Genomic DNA, 22,810 nt, shown 5'->3' on the forward strand with positions numbered 1-22,810 from the left:
AGTATAACATCTGGCGACCCCAGTTGACAAGGGAAAAATGCAGGTATCCCCTGCCTGTCGTAAGATGCGACTAAAAGGGGCCCAAGGGGCTCTGACCTTAAGAGCGAAGATTAGCGACCACGGAGCCCTTAACCGAGTCCTGGTATTGCTTACACTTACTTGTGCCAGGCTCCTCACTTTCATCTGTCCTATTCGATCTCCCTTGGTCAACTCTTGTTCTTTTCGACCCCGACGGTATTAGATTGCGAATCCTAGGGAATCTTTCATTTTCACACCCTTAATCTTCCTTTGGCCGATATCTTCATTTTTCGGATCCCTTCCATATCGTCTCTCTGATGGGTGTTATATAGAGGATGGTTGTCTAGTTGTACTTCCTCTTAAAACAATAATCACCACTACCGCCTTAGAGAGAGAAATGTACTGATTTCTGCTTCCCCCATTTGGAGGCTGCCAAAAAGATAAAGCTTACATAAAAAGCGGATTGATTACTACAAAAGTAGTTTAAAATATATTGTCTATAAATGATTAGTATACCATATTATACCTGTTGCTCATTAAAAATCGTATCAAATCAATATTTTGAAATCTAGAAGGAACTCCTTAGAAGACAGAGTACTGGTTTTGAAACAACTTTCATTCTGTGTTATAGAGTGGAGTTCATTATGATAAATTCCAAATTGCAAGTTTTTAAAGATTTAATCAGAAACAAACTTAAATGTTTATACATTTCTAAATATGTTTGAGTGTGATATGATGGAATCTGATGATATTCTTCCAAGAACAAACCACGTCATTCTATTTTAATTATTTCTTTTTCAGGTATAATTCTGTTACCATATGTTTTCTTTTCCAGGTAGTTTATAATTTCATTTATTCAAAATTAGTTTCGGCAAACTGAAAACTTAACAGTTATAAAGTAACAGAGTCTAAACTGAAAAGAACGGGGTTTTTTTCTTCTTTTTTTTTAGAATTGGTCTTACGTCGCACTGACACAGATAGGTCTTATGGAGACGTTGGGATAGGAAAGGGTTAGGAATAGGAAGGCAATGGCCGTGGTCTTTCGAGGTACATCCCCAACACTTGCCTGGTGTGAAAATGGGAAACAACGGAAGACCATCTTCAGGACTGCCGACAGTGGGGCTCGAACCCACTATCTCCCGAATGCAAGCTTACAGCTGCGCGCCCCCAACCGCACGGCCAACTCGCCCGTTGGGAGATGGTTTCAGATATCACAAAGAAAAAAAAAGCATCCAAGGTTATCCAGAACGAGCTTCTAGAATGTATTCTTGGCGTGTGTAAAGAAAATACGAAGTAGAATTAAACAAACAAAATTCTTAGCTGTAATTTCTGATGATATGATTACTAGGCCTACTACTACTACTAAAAATGTTTTCATTCCTCCCCTGAAGGGGAAGGTGGGTCTCTTAGACTGTGACGCCGTCTCTCAGGCCGGGAGATTTGTTACGGTGAAGGAGATGCTCGGAGAAGTTAAGGGGGTTGGCGGCCGTGACTCATACTAGGAACTGTCCCAGCATTCGCCTTAGTGCAGGAGAATGGAAAACCACGGAAAACGATTCTCAGGACAGCTGACGGTTGGTGCCAGTCATGAGGTCCAGTCCTGTCCCGTCTCCCGAATGCAGTGGCGTAGAGCCAAGCTAGAGCCGTGGCCACCCCTCCTCTGCTCGGTTGACCGGTCAGAGTGCAGAGCTGTTGGACCACGGACCAACCGTGGCCACTTATGGGCCGAGACCCACTCTGCATCTACCGACCTAATATGACTGATGTTTCTGAGCATATTCAAGAGGTTGCTTTCCGGTATGAAGAAGTGGGCTCTGTGTACGAAAGATTCTGGGGATTCTTTAATCCTGAAACTCAGAATGAAAAAGGGCTTGCATGGTATATTTTTAGAGCATTTAGACATTAGGCGAAATTGATAAACTTTTCGCGCAAGCGTGTAACGGGGCGGCGGTAATGTGTGGTGATAAACGTGGTGCACAGACAATAATTAAGAAATGTCATCAACATGCAAATTGTGTGCATTGCCTTACGCACCAATTAAATTTAATTGTGGAGAAAGCCGCATCACAGAATCGACAATACCCCATTTTCTTCAGCAATCTAGCCACGGTTTCAAAATCGTCTTCACAGCCGTGCTGGATGGCATAACTAGAAGAATCCCTCGTGGATGTAATACCAGGTGAAATTTTAATAGCACGGTCTGCGAAAATAGTATTTTCAAGAGTGTTTTCAGGAACTTCAAAATAACAGGAAACAAGTAATTGTACAAGCAGCCGCAGGGCTTTTACACATGATAAATGATCGTGACTTCAGTTTCTGGCTTATACTTTTCTACCGCATCATGCCTCATGTAGAGATGTTGCATAGCCAGCTACAACATCGTGATGCTAACTTATAAGGCAGTGAATTAATTTATCCAGCCCACCAACATAGAGGGGAAACAAAGTTCTGTTATTAGTCGACCAACCTGAAGAAAACTCTCCTCCAGCGAGTAAAAGAAAAGGAAACAACGAGGACGTAGTTGTAAAAGAGGTGTGTGGGATTATTTCCTATCAGGCGAAAAAATGATTTGCTTTCACTAAGCATTTGTCCACTGAGAGGTTGTTCAGTGCATCCCTTTTTGAAAGGTCTACTGACCCCCACAACTTTCCATCTAATGAGCTCGATGACACTGTTGAAGCGTAGTACCCGTTCTTGTGCAAAGACCTACTGGTGACCGAATTGTCTGATATATATCAAAGTCAGGAGTTCCGAAGTCTCTTCGTTCGGACTTATGAAGATGTCTGTGACAATGTTGAGTACTGGAGTTAGTGAATGTTGCACAGAAGAAATCACGCTGCTCCGAATAATACTGACCACACCCATGACAACGGCAGAACCTGAAAGGTGCTTCTCTACTTTACAAAGAGTGGAAAAGTTTTTAAGGAATACAATGTCAGAAGAATGTCTTTCAGTACTGGTAATGAAAGAAAGAAATATCCACGAGCCACCACTGATAGAGAATAAGGGTCGATATTTTGAGCAGCTTATCTAGCCAAATACTGTAGATGTTTGTAAGCTCTATTTCTAAGTTAGATTACGTTAGAACAAAAACTGCATTTTCTAAATAGGGACTTGTGCTTTGTATTTTTAAAAAATCAATACTTCAGTTCAAAAGATGCATTAGCATTCCTATGCAAATGTTATGTTATGGTCATCTTTCTGAATTATATCCTAGATCTTGAAAATATTAGTAAAATACCATTTGCTAGTTGCAAACAAAAAGGGAGATTCCTCAGCTGTCAGAAGATGAAACCAAACTTGGGCAAGATTTAACTACAGATCTCTTTCAGCAATAAATTCTTACGGTGGTTGCCATTAGAGTTACGGGAAGACCGGGCAAAGCGAATAAGTAAAATTTACGGAAAACTACACTAGGTGTCGCTGAGTTGGTTCTGTAGGAAGTTCTGCAATCTGCTGGGGACATAAGAATCAGTGGTACAAAGACTGCGGTGGTAAACAGAGTGAGACTGGAAGTGTTAGAAAATGTTTGCAATATTTCTTAAAATTTTATCAAGGTAAGAAACACGCTGTTATTCATACAGTAGATATTTGTAACTATTTTGAAAGTGATTACATTTTATTTTAGTGTTCGTCTCAACCACTTATGGACATACTTTGCTTGCTTTTTGCTACATTATATTTAAGCGTTCAGTCACGATTTCCTTAATGGAGCACAGCTGGTCAAAGTGAATAGGGCAAAGCGGATATTTATTCACTTTGCCCGGGCAGGTTAATGTTGTTGAATACGTTGTCCATAATTACTTTAGAGTGAATAATAGTTTATCTTGATAGAAATACCGAAGTATTTATTTATTTATTTATTTATTTATTTATTTATTTATTTATTTATTTATTTATTTATTTATTTATTTATTTATTTATTTATTTATTTATTTATTTATTTATTTATTTATTTATTTATTTATTTATTTTTACTGCGCAGACCAGTGTAAACTGGTAGGTTCAATAGCATTGTAACCTGTTCAAAGCAGATTAATTTTAACAATTACAAAATAACATGAAAAATGAACATATCAAGCGTAGCAATAATAATCTGAATATTGTAAAAAAAATTGCAGATGGTTTACAATCAGAAACGAACCAGTGATCAGGGCAGCTGGTCCGAAGGAACGATAAAGAAAGCTCTGGAGGAATGTAGGACAAATCCTGTTAACTCCGTTGCTACAAAATACAGTCTGCCTTTTTCTACGCTATACCGGCACTACAACTCCGGCTCTAGCAAGAAGCAGTTAGGCAGATTTAGAATAGTTTTCAGTGAGGAACAGGAACTCGACCTGGTTGACTATTTGAGAGAAATGGACAGTCTTTTCTATGGACTTACAAGATGGGAATTTTTTGAAAGTGGCATATGATTTTGCCAATAGAAATAAAATCCATTGTCCAAGATGCTGGAGTTTACTGGCTGAAGGAGTTTCAAAGTCAACATCCCGAAATTGTATTGCGGACACCAGAACCAACATCAGTTGCCGGTTTAATCGTCCCCAAGTTGATCTATTCTACAGTATTCTATGGGAAAAAAATAAACAATTAGATTTTACTTAAAGGGACGGAATAAGAATTATTAATTTTCAGTGTATTGGATATGTGCTTATTTGCTCTTTTTTTTTTTTTTTTTGTGAAATTAGCTACTACAAGTAAACTTTGAACGCTATAAAACTATTGAAAACAAATCTCTGAGTTCCATTTGTATGGAAAAATCAAATATATCTTTTCTTAGTAATAACATTCCCAATTTTAAACAATTTATTTCGTTATCCACTTTGCCCGCATGTGATTATTCACTTTGCCCGCCTATGTGGGCAAAGTGAATAATTTGCCAGAATTATTTAATACTGAATTTTAACTATGAATAGCTTAATAACTGATTCTGTTTTTTACATCAAATAAATGGAAAGATAACAAGGAACAATCACAGTAAATTTCATGTCATTGTCATTCGTAATTACAGAAATAAATTGATATAAAATTAGTTTATTCACTTTGCCCGGTCTTCCCCTACCTATTGCTTAGTAGATAGATAGCAATTTGACAGTCTTTAACACACTTTCCTGTGTCTTAAAGCCTTCGAAATAATTGCTGAAAACGAAATAATAATAATAATAATAATAATAATAATAATAATAATAATAAAAGAATAGACACAAATAACAAGGAAAAACGCAAACTACTTTCAGAAGTTGCTGAATTGTGAAAGTCCAAATGACCAACTTGTTTTTGAGAAACTCACAGCAAATTCTGACTCAGCACCCTTCACATTGGAAGATGTTAAACTAATAATTCGGAACTTAAAAGACAACAAAGCACCAGGCGAAGATGGAATAAATGCAGGAATGTTGAAATTAGGTGGCAACAAATTAGCCCTGATCCTCCATGAAATATTATAGGATATCTGGCATGCTGGAAAAATCCCCAAAGAATGGAAGTGTGCATTAATTCACCCATTTCATAAGAAAGGAGGACAGATCAGTTATGGTCAACTAAAGAGGAATTTCTCGACTGTCGATCATCTATAAATTCCTCTCTAAAGCCCTTGCTTAAGAAGGTGGAAGAACAAACTGAGCACTTAATTGGTGAATATCAGGCAGGATTTCGAAAAGGGAGATCGTGTGTTGAGTAAATGTTCAACCTTAAAACCATTCTTCAAATTCGAAAAACCAGACAAACAGTAGTCACATTTATTGTTTTCAAAAAGGCATACGACTCCGTAGACTGACAGACAGTGTTTAACGTGCTACAGGAACTCCGAGTTGACAAGAAAACAACATTGACCGATACAACATCGAAAGTAAAATTTTTAGGAGAAAGTTCTGAACAATTTGAAATCAAAACAGGAGTCGAACAAGGGGAAGGATTATCTCCCTTACTATTTAATTTAGGTCTGGAAAAAGTGATGAGGATATGGCAAAATGAAACTAAAGGTATTAATATTTGTAGACGTATCCAAAACAAAATTCACCTTACTTGCCTAGCATTTGCTGATGACATTGCTATCCTGTCTAACAACAGACAGGAAGCAATCCAGTCCGTAGAAAAACTCCATAAAATAGCAGCCAAAACAAAACTCCAAATTTTGTATGAAAAGACAAAGTACAAAGTATATGGAAGGGACTATGTCAGGTTTCAACAATCAACCATTAATCACCAAATATGGAAATATCGCTCAAGTAGACAAATGTAGGTATCCAAGCAAAATTATTGAACCAACAGGGTTAAATCAGCAAGCTGACAAAGAAAGAATTGTTAAATTTCAAAAAGCATACAAAATTACTTGGAACAGATACAATGAAAGAACTATATCAAAAAAGACAAAATTACGACATTATAACACAGTAGTGAATCGAATTGGTGAGAGGAGATCGATTTGTCTAAATTTGGCGAGAAGAAGAGATAGAATTATAGGACACATCTTAAGACACCCAAGACTTGTTCAGTTGGTTTTTGAAGGAAGTGTAGGTGGCAAGAACGGTAGGGGTAGACCAAGGTATGAATATGACAAGCAGATTAGAGCAGATGTAGGATGCAATAGTTACGTAGAAATGAAAAGATTAGCACAGGATAGGGTGGCATGGAAGCTGCATCAAACCATTCTATGGACTGATGACTCAAACAACAACAACAACAACAACAACAACACAGTAGTTAAAACAGAAGCACTTTATGCATCTGAAACTATTATAATTGGTGGCAGATCTCGAATTGAGATGATCGAAAAACAAGAAAGAAGAATCCGCAGGAAAATCTTAGGATCAAAGTGCGAAAATGGAATTTGAATGAAAAAGAAATCACTTAAAATCTATCAGGTTACAGAATAAATCACAGATGCAATCAGGAAATGACGATTACAATCTTATGGTTACTTATACAGAATGGATAATAACAGGCTCACAAAGAACATTTTAAACTTAGCCTTATCAATGAAAAATCACAATAAATGGCTAAAAGAAATCAGTGAAGACCGAAATGAAATTGGAATTAATGAAGAAACCATTCAAGATAGAATAAAATTCAGAATCTTAAATCACAAATACAAATTTTCTGTAAAGCCCACCCGACTAAATATAGAATGGACTGAACAACATCAAAAGGAATACAGCGAACGGATGAAGAGATATTGGGAAGAGAAGAAGAAAAATCAATAGAGTGCTAATAAGTTCAAACGCGCTCCTTAGTTGGACATAACGAATAAATAATAATAATAATAATAATAATAATAATAATAATAATAATAATAATAATAATTGTACCGGGCGGTACACCTCCACGCCGCTAATTTAAAATTTGCGCCAGTTGAAACTCCTCTGCTGGAGGAAGTCTGAACTTTATATACGCTATTAATTCGCTACCTTCTCAGAAGATGTCACCACGTGGAAAATTTTGAGTTTTTGAACTGTGTAATTTTTGATGTGTTTTTGTTTCGCTTGAAGTAAGAAGTGTGAACTTTCTCTTCTAGAGGACTCTACTGAAGATCAACAATAGTGCACCCTTGTGCGGAGTCAAAGAACTATTTTGTTGGAGAAATTTTTATTTCAAATGTTTGTTCCTTGCTAAATTTCTTTCAGTCATTGGTTAAGTTGGCAATATTAACCCCTCCTTTCCCCTTGTTTTAAATCTAGCCTATCCCGAATTTCTTAAATTAATTTTCCACCAATTATGTGTTTCTTCTTAGTATTGTGTAGGGGTTTTTTTTGATGAACCAATAAAATCCTCGTGGGAGGGTGTTCTCATTCCCCTAACGCCTAGAACCTTCCGCGAGAGTATTTAAACTGCTGATTTTAGGGTCTCCGGGCCACTTCTGTTCCATCTTTCAGTGTATAAAGTACATAGCAGGAGGCGGGAAGCGCCTCTTTCCTCGGCAGCGGTCAACAACAAGGTAATGGCCGATTAATAACTTCTTTCTTTGCTAGCTCAGCAGTTTAACTCTCGGGGCGGGTTCGAAGCGTTCCACCATGTAACCTTTTCCTAAATGTAACTACTCTTTTCATATATTCTCCTTTAAAGCTACATACTGGGATAGAGAGTGCTATCCCTCTCGAGCTCCCACTCATATTGTTTTGAGGTGAACGTATTTTTCTCAACCTATTCTTCCTTAACGTAAAACAAATTGTTCTCTTCTTAAGTCACCTCTTTAGTATGGGATTAGCCCTTGTATTAACGGCCTAGTGCCAAGTAGGTCTTAATCAAAGTGTATTAGGAGTGCAAGTTCACCTCCTCTCAAATTGTTATTTTAGAGGTCATTTAATTAACCTCCTTTTCATTTAATAGACCTCAGTAGATTGGGTATTTTACCCCTGTGTTTACGTCCGTTGAGGACAGCTTGAAGGTGGAGTTTGGTGTGGCCTGGGAGAGGCTTAAATTTGAGAGCGAGTGGCTCTTTTGAAAATTGAGTTTTGTATGCCTCGTGGAGGCTTTTCAGTGTAAATTGGAGCAAGGGCTCCTAGGCATGAATGGGGTTTTCTGCCCCTCTGTTGAAACTTGTGTTTGGGGTAAAATTGAGCTGATTGCCCTAGCATTGTGAAGTCAGGGCGCGAAGCCCAAATCCTGTAAATATTGTAACTACCCTTTTGGACTTGCTACTTTGTACCTGCCATGCTTGTTATTTCTTTGTTTCAAAAAGAAAATATAACCTTGTTAAATTTTAAATTAATTTTACTTTAGTAGCTTGAGACCTGTTCACCACCCCGCACCTTCTTTCACGCATAACTACCACAAAAACTCGGTAACAAGTGGTAGCAGAGCGTGGTTGAATGGGTCTCAATTTAGCCCCTTTTTGACGGCTAAACATTGTTTGTTCCGAACCCTAACCATTTTCTCAGTTGCTGGAATTTTTGAGTTTTTCAAAATTGTTCTGTCATCATGCCCGGCCCTCGCGATGTTCTCCATCTTAACTATTTGCGCAAGGAGGAGTTGATTTACGAATTGACTATTAGAAATGTGCAATCTGGAGGCACGGTTGCAGTAGACACAAATAAGCTTAGAGAGTCCCTTGATTTGCCCATTTCCATCCCCACACTGGGAGAGAAAGAAGTTGACGACTCTCTTTCCACGATCGTCGAGAATATTACTGGGCTAGCATCTGTAGTTAGTTTTTTTGATGAAAATGATCCTTCTCCTAATCAAATTAAGCGTGTGCAAGCCAGGCTATATCACTTTTCAAATAGAGTTAACGATCTGTTGTCTCTAAAACTGAATGACGTTCAGAGGAAGGAAGCCAGTACGCTCCTGGAAAATATTTCCGAATTATCTAGCAAGGTCACTCAATTGTTAACTGGGGAAGTTCCTCCCAAATCTGATCAACCCACCATAGTGAATGTAGGTAGTGAGGAAGAACCTCCTAAGGGAGAAGTAAATAGGAAAACCATCGCTGCCCAAACTATCTCTGCCCCATTGGACAACGAGTCTGAACGCCGTGCATCGTTGAGTAACATCCGTTCTGAATTAAATACCTTGCCATTGAAACCTTTACCTACTATGTCACCCGGGTTTAGCAGCTTGCCTCATCCATTGGCAATGTTGCTCAGAGGTATCTCTAAGTTTTTGGTTAATACCACCAGTGAAGTAATTTCATTTTTAAGATTTCTTGTTGAATTTCAGGATCATGCCCTTGTGTTTTCTCTTTCTCCATGTCAAATTTTGCAAATCATCTATCCTTATGCAATTGGTATTCTTTCTGACAAAATAGTAAGAGCCATAGCCGAACAGTCATCTATTGAAGATTTTCATGCACACTTGCTTGCAAATTTTATTCCCGCCCGCGCGAGGTCTTCTCTGATTCAGAAGTACTATTATCGTGTACAGCGATTGGATGAGAACTTGGCTGATTTCATACAAGACATTAAGTTTTATACTAGGGTGTTTGCCCTTCATTTTCCTGAAGATCAGATTGTACAGGCGATTGTAGAAGGCATTTCACCATCTTATAGATCATACTTGTGTTTCGCGGCGTGCCCGCAAACTTTCTCTGAACTTGAAGCGTTGGCCGTCTCAGCGGAAGGAGTTAGGTACGCCGATTCTTTGCGTGTGGCAAAAGAACCCCCTCCTTCGTTTAGTAATACTCGGCCTCCACCTCGCCGACCAGTCACACCCCATAAATGTTATGCTTGTGGGTCGCCTGACCATCTGCGCAATAAGTGTCCACTGATCAAGTCTAGTAGGGCAAATAACGGAGCTGGTTCAGCACAAGGCTGTTTTAAATGTGGGGCTTTCTCACATATTGCCAAGAATTGCCCAAACTCGAATAGCACCCCCTCCTGCTCAACTTCTGGTGCAAATTCCACCTATGCCAATAATAAAAAGTGACTAGTGGCATCGGCTGAGTCGACTAATCCATCTTCCCGAGACTCAGCCCCTGGTAAACAGGTTGTAAATTCAGGGAACGAGCAATTTTCAAATTTATCCTTTGAAGGTCCCAAAGAGTGTCTTAGGATTGCGGCGGATTCCCCCGCACCTGTTCCTTTTCTTAAGATTGAGTTAAATAACGAGCCTATAACAGCTCTCTTAGATTCAGGCAGTGTTTGTTCGATTATTTCGGCTGAATGGTATACTAAATTGAAATCTGTTTGTAAACTGCCAGACTATGTCTCATCTCCTGTTCAATATGTTTCGGCTAATTCATCCCCATTAGAAATTCTAGGTTCCTTATATGTCAAAATTCGTATTTTTCAATTCACATGGAAAGTTAAATTGTTTGTGGCCAAGCTCTTGTCTTGCCCCATTATATTGGGAGCGGACTTTATTTTTCACACTGGTCTTGTGCTCGATCTTCAGAGTAGGTCTTGCACTTTCAAATTCGCCTCTAATTGTAGCATCCCTCTATTAAAGTGTAATTCTGCATCATGTTCTTCTATTTCGCCTACCCAGGATGAGATGTTGTTAGACCTTAGACATCTACCTGAGGAGCAGGCTCATAGTATTCGTAAGCTGTATCAGTCGTTTCCAGAGGTGTTTTCTGATACTCTTGGTGTTACTGACCTGATCGAATACAAAATTGAGGTCACGGATTCGATTCCTGTCCGTTTTCCACCGTATAGGCTATCTCCACCTAAAATGAAGGCTCTGAAAGAAATTATCGATCAGATGTTGAAGGATGGTATTATTAGGCCCTCTAAGTCGGCGTATTCTTCGCCTATTTTTCTAGTTCCGAAACCCCAAGGAGGCTTCAGGCCTGTCATTGATTATAGGGCTCTCAATCGGAAGGTGGTGTTGCAATTTGTGCCCCTTCCTGACCTTCATTCTTGTTTTTCATGGTTTCGTAAGGCCAAGTTCTTTACTATCTTGGACTTGAATCAGGCCTATAATCAAATTCCCCTTGCCGAAGAGTCTAAACATCTTACAGCGTTTGCCACGGACTAGAACTTATACGAATACAACCGCGTGCCTTTCGGGCTCCCCACGGGAGCAGCTGTACTCACTAGGCTACTAGATAGGGTCTTCTCCGACATCAAATTTGAGTACTTATATCACTACTTGGATGATGTCGTCGTATTTTCAGAGACTTTTGAAGAGCATCTAGATCATCTGCGAGAAGTTCTCGATCGCCTTCGTAAAGCTGGGTTAACTGTTAAGTTGTCCAAGGTTGCCTTTGCTAAGCCCTCTATGTCTTTCCTAGGGCATATTGTGTCACCTGATGGTGTAGCCGTCGATCATTCTAGAACACAGGCCATCCGTGATTTTAAACCTCCCAAGGACATCAAAGGCATCGCCAGGTTCATTGGTATGGTGAATTTCTTCAGGAAGTTTATTCCTAACTTCGCTAATAGAGCGGCGCCCTTAAACCTTCTTCGTAGGAAAGGCATCAAATTTGAGTGGGGACCTTCTCAACAAGCCGCTTTCGAAGACCTTAAATTAGCTCTTTGTAATGCCCCTGTACTTGCTATGCCTGATTTCTCGAAGAAATTCATCGTCCAAACCGACGCGTCGTCGTCAGCAGTAGCTGCAGTCCTTCTTCAAGAGACTGAACTAGGGAGGCGACCTATCGCCTATGCATCCAGGACTTTGTCGGCTCAAGAAGCCAAGTATTCCATCTATGAGCTGGAAGGTTTGGCAGTCTTATTCGCCTTAGAGAAGTTCCGTCTCTATCTGGAACATGTTAAATTCGACCTGGAGACAGATAATCAAGCCTTAAGCTGGGTCTTAGGTAGGCCGCGTCGTACTGGTCGTATAGCTCGCTGGGCCATCCGTATTTCTTGCCTTCCAGTTTGATGTTAGACATATCAGAGGTACCGAAAATATTGTCGCTGATGGACTCAGCCGTATGTTTTCAAACGACGTTGAGAACCATAAACCGGTCGACAGTTCATCACCTCCCGAGTCAACACCATCTGATATTAATGCCATCTTAACGGATGCCCCCATGCTCTTTAGGGATATCGAGAAATACCAACATGAAGATCCGACGCTGGCTCCGATAATGGAAACCCTTTCTTCTGGGGAACATGTTGTCCCTTATGTTCTGAGGAATGGTGTTTTATGTTGCCCTTCGAGGCATGACAAGATGATGAAGGTTGTCGTTCCAGCTGTTCTTGTGCCTATGATCTTCAAGTACTACCATGAGACCCCATTAGGGGGGCATCTTGGAATCTTTAAAACCCGTGAAGAGATTCGTGAAATGTTCATCTGGAAAGGTATGGACGGTGAAATCCGTGAACTAGTAAAGGCTTGTAAATCCTGTTTGATTAGTAAACCAACCATATCCACCAAGGTAGGCCTTTTGTCTTCCCATCAAGCGTCGCGCCCCATGGAACGCTTGTACATTGATTATGTAGGACCCTTCCCCCAGTCAAAGGGTAATGCTAACAAGTTCATCTTGGTATGCGTAGATGGTTTTACCAGATTTTCTTGGTTATTTCCGACTAAGCTGGCTACCGCTCAGTCCACCATTACTTGCCTAAATTCTATTTTTGCTTCTTTTGGTCCGTGCCAATATATTGTGTCCGATAATGCTAAGGCGTTTACATCAAATCTTTTTCGTAAATTCTGTTTTGACTTATCCATCTCTCATGTAACTACTTCTGCTTATTACCCTCAACCATCTCTGGCTGAACGGGTTAATCGTAATCTCAGGTCCGCACTTATTGCCTATCATCATGAAGATCATTCCAGGTGGGACACGTCCCTGCATTGGTTAGCTTTTGCTTTGAATTCGGCGGTTCATGAATCACATAAATTTACTCCAGCTTCTTTGATGTTCAAGTTTGTTCCCAACTCGCCGCTCTCTAACCTCTGGTCTCTGAGTGACATTCTACCCGAGACAATAGATCCGGATAATATTAAAGATCTTTGGAAGAAGGCTAAAGCCAATCTTAAGGTATCTCATGAAAAGGTTAGGGAAAGGTATGATCGTGGACGGAGACCCACCACTTTGAATGTAGGTGACCAGGTGATGGTCAAGAACTTTGTTCCCGCGGGCAAGCTTGCCCCCAGATTTCATGGGCCTTGTATCATTCTCGATTTTCTTACGCCAGTTACGTTGTTAGTAAGCAATCCAGCCACCGAGAGGATATTCAGGGTTCACCTGTCACAGGTGAAACCGGTGTAATTTCTGTGTTAACTTGCTTCATATTATTGTGAAAGGGGATATGAAGGTTATTTTTTTTTGAGTTTTCAATTTCTAGGCATTCTGCCCCTTCTATAATATTTTGTTTTATATGTAAGCATTTGTGTGAAACCTCCCCCGATTTGTTAAATTGCCATCCTGTCCTTGCCTCGGCCATTACCACGCTCCCGTCTCCTGCTCCAATACACACTGTGGCTGGATTATATTAAATGCCATGGACATCTGCACGCCGCTGACCCCTCAACCTCTTCACCAAGCCTGTGCCCTCAAAAAGATGATGGTCCAACACAATTCTGCCGCCTAGCTTTAATGTTTCAGTGCCCCCGCAGCCGCGCGGCGCCGTGCAGCAACTGGGGCAGAGGACGGGCCCCCTCTTCTCCAGCGAGTACGTCAGGTGCACGGCGAGCCGGAGCTCTCCTCCCGGCCAAGGCTGATGCGCGGCGCACGACCTGCTACTTGCCCGCAGCCTGTATATGTTCACCGCGGGCGCGGCGTGTTTCAACACCTCTGCTCCCCTCATAGTGCGGGCGAGCGGTATCTCAGGGTACTTGAGGGGTCCGAGCGGCCTCCCTTTGGACGCAAGCTGCTACGGCCGGTCTGGCCATTCAACTTAATCAACATCAACTACATGGACAGTTACGATAAGCAATGACTACACTTGGGAATTCAACAGCAATATTTGGTGGACATTGCAAAATTTTTCATCACTTTTAAGTATTAAAAGTTTATCTTCAGAATTCAACTTCTACCAACATAAAGACTGTACTTCACCTGCAACAACAAAATTTTGAAACTGAATCTAACCAAATTAGGAAAATCTTATAAATTTTTTGGCAATTAATCTCCATATCTACATCAAAACTTGGACCTTGTTTTCAAACAATTTCATGTGTCACCCCTGGAGGAACTTTTGGGGGGGGAGGTCTGTACCGGGCGGTACACCTCCACGCCGCTAATTTAAAATTTGCGCCAGTTGAAACTCCTCTGCTGGAGGAAGTCTGAACTTTATATACGCTATTAATTCGCTACCTTCTCAGAAGATGTCACCACGTGGAAAATTTTGAGTTTTTGAACTGTGTCATTTTTGATGTGTTTTTGTTTCGTTTGAAGTAAGAAGTGTGAACTTTCTCTTCTAGAGGACTCTACTGAAGATCAACAATAGTGCACCCTTGTGCGGAGTCAAAGAACTATTTTGTTGGAGAAATTTTTATTTCAAATGTTTGTTCCTTGCTAAATTTCTTTCAGTCATTGGTTAAGTTGGCAATATTAACCCCTCCTTTCCCCTTGTTTTAAATCTAGCCTATCCCGAATTTCTTAAATTAATTTTCCACCAATTATGTGTTTCTTCTTAGTATTGTGTAGGGGTTTTTTTGATGAACCAATAAAATCCTCGTGGGAGGGTGTTCTCATTCCCCTAACGCCTAGAACCTTCCGCGAGAGTATTTAAACTGCTGATATTAGGGTCTCCGGGCCACTTCTGTTCCATCTTTCAGTGTATAAAGTACATAGCAGGAGGCGGGAAGCGCCTCTTTCCTCGGCAGCGGTCAACAACAAGGTAATGGCCGATTAATAACTTCTTTCTTTGCTAGCTCAGCAGTTTAACTCTCGGGGCGGGTTCGAAGCGTTCCACCATGTAACCTTTTCCTAAATGTAACTACTCTTTTCATATATTCTCCTTTAAAGCTACATACTGGGATAGAGAGTGCTATCCCTCTCGAGCTCCCACTCATATTGTTTTGAGGTGAACGTATTTTTCTCAACCTATTCTTCGTTAACGTAAAACAAATTGTTCTCTTCTTAAGTCACCTCTTTAGTATGGGATTAGCCCTTGTATTAACGGCCTAGTGCCAAGTAGGTCTTAATCAAAGTGTATTAGGAGTGCAAGTTCGCCTCCTCTCAAATTGTTATTTTAGAGGTCATTTAATTAACCTCCTTTTCATTTAATAGACCTCAGTAGATTGGGTATTTTACCCCTGTGTTTACGTCCGTTGAGGACAGCTTGAAGGTGGAGTTTGGTGTGGCCTGGGAGAGGCTTAAATTTGAGAGCGAGTGGCTCTTTTGAAAATTGAGTTTTGTATGCCTCGTGGAGGCTTTTCAGTGTAAGTTGGAGCAAGGGCTCCTAGGCATGAATGGGGTTTTCTGCCCCTCTGTTGAAACTTGTGTTTGGGGTAAAATTGAGCTGATTGCCCTAGCATTGTGAAGTCAGGGCGCGAAGCCCAAATCCTGTAAATATTGTAACTACCCTTTTGGACTTGCTACTTTGTACCTGCCATGCTTGTTATTTCTTTGTTTCAAAAAGAAAATATAACCTTGTTAAATTTTAAATTAATTTTACTTTAGTAGCTTGAGACCTGTTCACCACCCCGCACCTTCTTTCACGCATAACTACCGTACCACAAAAACTCGGTAACAATAATAATAATAATAATAATAATAATAATAATAATAATAATAATAATAATAATAATAATAATAATAATAATAATAATAATAATAATAATAATAATAATAATGAGATTATTTATATTCGACTGAGCTCCAATCAAGTAGCCCACCCGACTATACTAAAATGCATTTGTTCTGTAGTCATTTAAGATTCTTTACTGTATTCATTCAAAGTTTTAGTTATTTTCTTGACATGTGCAAAATTCCCATAAAGTCTATGTTAGTCAAAAATCGTACCGTGGTCTTACGTAGATGGGACAAAGGTTGCCGATAACGCGGTCTTTTACAAAATGGGAAAAACATGACAGTGAGGCAACGTCAGATATCTTGGTGATTCAACCGTCGGAATTGAAACAGATAAGAGATCACTTCGCGCAAAATTGGCTAAAACTAGAGTCGATTCACCAATAGAAGGAGCCCACGAGGAGAGCAACATTATTGAAGCAAATAGTACGGTAACGATACTTCAAAGAATGAGTGAAGATGGAGACGTACGCGATCTTTTACGGACATTTTTCGATGCCGAGGACAAGCTGAATGGTATGGCCGTGGTAATCAACGATGATTTGTTATCCATATTATTTATGTATAGCTTGCCCGTCAGTTTTGAATTCTTTCGATGTGCGACAGAGTCTCGTGACGAACTTACAAAGCCCGAGGTATTAACTCACCCACAAAAATTGCTGACGCGAAAGCCAGGGACCGAAACGTGATGCAAGGCTATGACTGCTGAACGAAAATACAAGAACAAGAGTTATAGAAAACTCACGAGCAAGACGAATAAAGGCGAAAAAGGAGGATCCACATTTCTTCGTTGCTATCGTTGTAAAAAGATAGGTCATAAAAGGAGGAGTGCAAATCGAGTAACGATGATCATGACAATGCCCTCAGGATCGAAGGAAGCACCTCGCTATATATTACATCAGAATTGAACTCGTACAAGTTCGTGAAGGACCAGGATGCAGATCGGAACTATATTTCACTAGTAGAATCTGATGTTTTTGAAAATTAAAAATCAACGAACAGTTCCACGACGAAAACAACTGCGAAGGGTGTTGTGCCAATGTCAATGAGCGTTGATGGTCGTGATAAATGTTTTGACCTGTGTGATACATTATAGGCCCTACGACTGCGTACCGGTACTAATCTGCTATCAGTCGGGAAGATCGTAGACAAGGGTCATCGCATAGTGTTTGACAACACATTCGCTCGAGTTACAGATGTGAACTATAGTGTCTTATACGTACGGTATCATGTAGAAAAGACGGACTTTAGTACGGTACGTTAATGGATCATCCACCGAAGAACAGGGAAAAATTACCCAAGCTAAAGATACGCGAAAAGGGTATATTACGGACTGGCACATCCGATTGGGACATGTTAACACAATGGATCTACGTGAACCAGTGAAGAATAAAAGGATTGAGGAAATCAAAGTCATCGACACTGAAGAGGATTTTGAATGCGAGACCTGTCCCCAAGGAAAGATGTTATGTACCTCTTTTCTGAAGAAGTCTGATAGGAGAATGAACCAGGGGAGTTGATTCACTCCGACATTTATGGCCTTATGAGAACTTTCTCAAATAGAAACTCTCATTACTTAGTCACATTCATTGACGATGTGACTGGATGGTGCAAAGTGAATTTTGATCATCAGTACCTGTCAGCATAACAGCACAGAGGAGACCATTTCAGCTGCTCAAAAATTATGAGATGACTTCTTGAGGGCAACTGTGATCCATGTATCTGCACAAACTGCATTAAATAGGTTGTATAGTGCACAATTAAAGTCATTTTGATCGATTCAAAGTGTTCCACTAGAAAATCGTCGTGTTGAGAGGAGAACATTCGCCATCCAACACCTTAATTGGGAGGTGGAAGGAATGGCATTATGTCTTGTTTGTAGATGAAACACGGATATTACTTAGGCCAGATACATGATGACAAGGGGTGTGGAGATATAAGGGATGCAGTGGAATTTACCAAATTCGAGGGACATTAACTGCACAGAGGTATACCAATGAAATTCTTTGACCATTTGTACCATTTTCATCAACAGGAATGGTACTCACCCTCATTGAAGTGCATCAGTGAGGAACTTCATAAGAGAGGTAGGAATCAATCTTATGAATTGGCCAGCTAATTCACAGAACATGAACTGCATTGAGCATGCATGGGACAGGTAGCGGCGATTGGGGATTAGAAGTGGGGGGGAGGGGGGCAAAACGCACAGCTCTTCAGGTGCAGGGGGAACTGTGAAAAATGGGCAACCAGCACCAAACTACATCAAAATTGCAACAGTTAATGTACTGACACTGACGGGAAAGACAGAAGAACTGGTTGACTTCATGATAGAAAAAGATATAGCCATACTTGGACTGTGCGAGACCAAGAAGAGGGGTACAGGGGAGATCCCTCTGAGAGAAGGATACAGGCTGTATTACAGCGGAGGACCTGAAGCAAAAAATGGAGTGGCCATCATACTTAGAAGAGAAATCCAAGAATATGTGGAATTTACAAAGTACGTCAGCGATAAGATGATGATGATGAAACTCCAGTTTGAAAATGGCGTGAAAGATCTATTTCAGTTGTATGCCCCACAAACTGGTTGCATAGATGAACATCTAGAGGACTTCTTAGAGGAAGTGGAGAGACAGATAGAAGATAAGGAAGTACTATTGATGGGAGATCTAAATGCACAAGTTGGAATGGAAAGACAAGGAAAGGAAGATGTTGTAGGGCCCTTTGGATATGGAAATGTAAATCCAGAAGGCGAGTTGTTGGTGAATTTTTGCATGAGGAATCAAATGATTGTTGTAAACACCTGGTTTAGGAAGAAGAACAGTCAGAAGATTACAAGGTATGGCTGGGGAGACAGACGAACAAAGACCATGATTGATTATATAATCATTGAGAAAGAACACCGGAAGAACCTTGTAGATGTAACAGCCATGCCTGAAGAAGCCTTTGGTGGAGATCATAGATTTGTGATAGGAAAATTGAAAGTTGGAAAGATTGAAAAACCCCAATTAAGAGGAGAGAAAAGAATTAAAGTATGGAAGTTGAAGGAGAAAAGCATACAAGAAGAATTTCAAAGGGAAATAATACCCTTGGTACCCAGGACAGAGGTGGGGAATGTTGAAGAGGAATGGAAAAGATTTAAGGAAGTACTGGTTGGATGTGCAGAAAAGGTGTGTGGTAGAACATCAGGAAATGTGAAAGACAAAGAAACACACTGGTGGAATGATAGGGTAAAGATTAAAGTGAAGGGAAAGAAAATGGCATGGAAAGCATGGAAAACATCTAAGATTGAAGAAAGTAGAAGAAAATATGTGGAGGCAAAGAATTTGGCCAAGAAAGTAGTAGAGGAAGAAAAGAGGAAAAGCTGGGTCTTATTCACACAGAAATTGAGAGATGATATGCAGGGCAGCAAGAAATTACTGTATGGTATCTTAAGAAACAAAAAGAGAGATCAAGTAAACACCAGATTTGTGAAGGATGAAGGTGGCATAATTTTAACAAAGCCAGAAGAAATAAGAAATAGATGGAGAGAGTAATTTTCAGAAGCTGCTGAACATAAGAATGGATAACAGTCATTCAATGGACGACCAGGAAAGGCAATTAGTTGACGAAGAAATGGATAAAGAAATTACAATGAATGAAATTGAAATGGCAGTAAGAAAGATGAAGAATGGAAAAACTGCTGGAATAGATGAAATTTCAGTGGAGATGATAAAGGCAGCTGGAGCTGTAGGCTTGCAGTGGACATATCGGGTTCTCAGGAATGTCTGGGAGAATAAGGAGGTCCCTGAGGATTGGCAAAAAGGAATAATCATCCCAATTTTCAAGAAAGGTGATAAGAAAGTTTTGAAGAACTACAGGGGAATTACTCTAATATCCCATGTTGCTAAGATAATGGAAAGGATACTCGAAATTAGAATAAGGTTGAGGGTTGAGAAGCAGATACAGGAAAATCAGTTTGGTTTCAGAAGTGGAAGGTCAACAATAGAGCCCATTTTCATTATGAGACAACTAATGGAAAAGCATTGGGAGTACGGGAATGATATGGTGATGACATTCATTGATACTGAAAAGGCACATGACAGTGTCCCTAGGACGAAAGTTTGGGACAGTCTGGTGCAAAAAGGAATTGGACAGGGATTAATAAAAATGACCATGGCATTGTATAAGGAATGTTGTAGTTGCATGCAAACACAAGTTGGCAGGACAAGTTGGTTCAAAATAACTAGTGGGCTGAGACAGGGAAGTGTTCTATCACCAATCCTGTTTACAATAGTAATGGATGACATCATGAGAAGAGCAAAAGCAGCATATGGAGGAAGAGAAATGAACATGATGTTATTTGCAGATGATATTGTGATTTGGGGAGAAGACGACAGGAAGGTTCAAGAACAGTTGAATGTGGTGAATGGGAAGATTGAAGAATGTGGATTGAAAATAAGTGTAGAAAAGAGTAAAACTCTTGTTATGACTAGAGGGGAGAAAGAAGGGAAAGGTCAGATTAGACTTGCAGACAAGCCCCTGGAAGTAGTGGAAACGTTTAAATACCTGGGGAGTGAATTAATGGAGAATGCTCGACTGGATGCTGAGGTTAGTAAAAGGTTTTTTTTTTTGCTAGTTGCTTTACGTCGCACCGACGCAGATAGGTCTTATGGCGACGATGGGACAGGGAAGAGCTAGGAGTGGAAAGGAAGTGGCCGTGGCCTTAATTGAGGTACAGCCCCAGCATTTGCCTGGTGTGAAAATGGGAAACCACGGAAAACCATTTTCAGGGCTGCCGACAGTGGGGTTCGAACCTACTATCTCCCGAATACTGGATACTGGGCGCACTTAAGCGACTGCAGCTATCGAGCTCGGTGTTAGTAAAAGGATTCAAGCTGGAAGTTGTTTCTATCATAGTGTAAGAAATATGTTATGGGACAAAGATGTGCCAATGGAAGCAAAGGATACTATGTACAAGATGTATTACGTACCCATAACAACTTACGGAGCAGAAACTTGGACAATGACAAAGAAGGATGAGAGTCGAATACAGGCAGCCGAAATGAAATTCTTGAGGAGTATGATACAGAAGAGTAGACGAGACAAAATAAGGAATGAGAAAATCCGGGAAGAAATTGGAGTGGAAAAAATGACTAAGATGGTCTGGGCACATAAAGCGAATGAGCGACGAAAGATGCCAAAAAGGTGATGGAAATGCAAATCCAAGGAAGGAGAGGCCGTGGACGACCACGATTGAGATGGAAGGATACCATCCAACGCAGCATTATAGAAAGAAACCTGGACTGGGACACAGTGTTGGAGGAGGAGTGGTGGAAAGACCGAAGAAAGTGGAGAGGAACCATATTTGCCCCTACCCGGCTAGAGCTGGATAAAGGGAAATGATGATGATGATGATGATGATGATGATGACTATACTTTCACCAAAGAAACAATATTACACACGTATTACAATTAAATAGAAGTACGGCGTGATTATAAAATTAAACAATCATTTAGTACTTGATTACACACTAAGAAACTAACAGACAGTATTAAAAATACTGCCAGACTGACGAATGCACACGGCAAGCAGGTGAATCATACCTCAGTGTCCATGACCTTGGCAAAAAAATAAACCCCTTTTACCCTTCCTCATAGCATTTGAGAAGTCTCCACTACTTGCTGTGGCACTATACAAATCAGTTATCCGCGACGAACGACATGTTGTGCGTATTTTCGATAATTTTGTTAATAATTAAAAATTCACACAAATTGTTTTTGAGAACAATTCCTATTATTCCTAGTTTCAGCCGGCTAAAATGGAATAAAAATGTAATGTTTTCTCTACAAAGTGGGGGGAGCAAATGCCCCCACTCGCCCCCCTTAGTCACCGCTACTGCTGTTTCTGATTGTCTGTAACCTCTACAGACACTCCCAGACCTAATTAGAGTTCCCAGATGCAATAGGATCTTCTTTCTCAAACTTATGTCAAGGTACTGATCGTAAGCATCCCATGGCAAGTCAGAGACCTTAACAATGCCAGTGAAAGACATACACCATACTAAGGCAGAGTGAAGAAGGGACAACACAACCTTTACTAAACGAAAAACCACAAGTTGTATCCTTTTCATTAGTACTGTTTATTTGCATTAGATAATAGAAGAAAAACATTTGGGTCTGTAAAAGTTTACAGTTCTAGGCTATGTGTCTCTGTGATACAATAAACAACATTCTGTAACTTTATTATTGCATTGCATCCTTGACATTCCAAACTTATTTTGCAATGTATATATTGAACATGAATAATATGAAGAGACTAAAAGTAATTTAATATAAAATCACAAATAGTTGATGAAATCAGTTATAGTTCCTTAGATTGCAATGCTTTACTTGGATAACTGATGCAATTCTAAGCCTAGTTCATACAAACTGAGCTCTGACCAGAAACGGAAGGAACACAAAGTTAAGGCTCCAGGCACTCAGATATAATATATCATTAGGGTGACCAACTCCCAAGAAGTAAAAAGAGGGACAAGAAAGCTAAAAATTAGGGACATTGAAGAAATTTGAGGGATATTCCACAAAATATTTAAGGAAAAATGGTCATTTAGTTAAATTAACAGTATTGTTTTTATTTCTATAACTCATTTTTGCATTCTTACCACAATTTTCAACATACAGTACTTTTATTGACCAAACAAAGTGGATAGCAGTACCTTGAATTGTAGT

At 40.0% G+C, this 22,810-nt stretch overlaps 1 protein-coding gene across 1 annotated transcript in view; it reads left to right on the forward strand.

Moving 5' to 3' along the window:
* Nucleotides 1-3,524: 3,524 nt before the first annotated feature.
* The window catches only part of LOC136871633 (IQ domain-containing protein K), a 79,209-nt gene continuing 59,923 nt past the window's right edge, over nt 3,525-22,810 (forward strand). The window contains exon 1 of the mRNA XM_067145112.2: nt 3,525-3,575. The gene's annotated coding sequence lies outside the window, so the exon portion shown is untranslated. The remainder of the gene's footprint in view (nt 3,576-22,810) is intronic.

The sequence above is a fragment of the Anabrus simplex genome, chromosome 4 (genome assembly GCF_040414725.1).
Source record: "Anabrus simplex isolate iqAnaSimp1 chromosome 4, ASM4041472v1, whole genome shotgun sequence".
Lineage (NCBI taxonomy): Eukaryota > Metazoa > Arthropoda > Insecta > Orthoptera > Tettigoniidae > Anabrus > Anabrus simplex.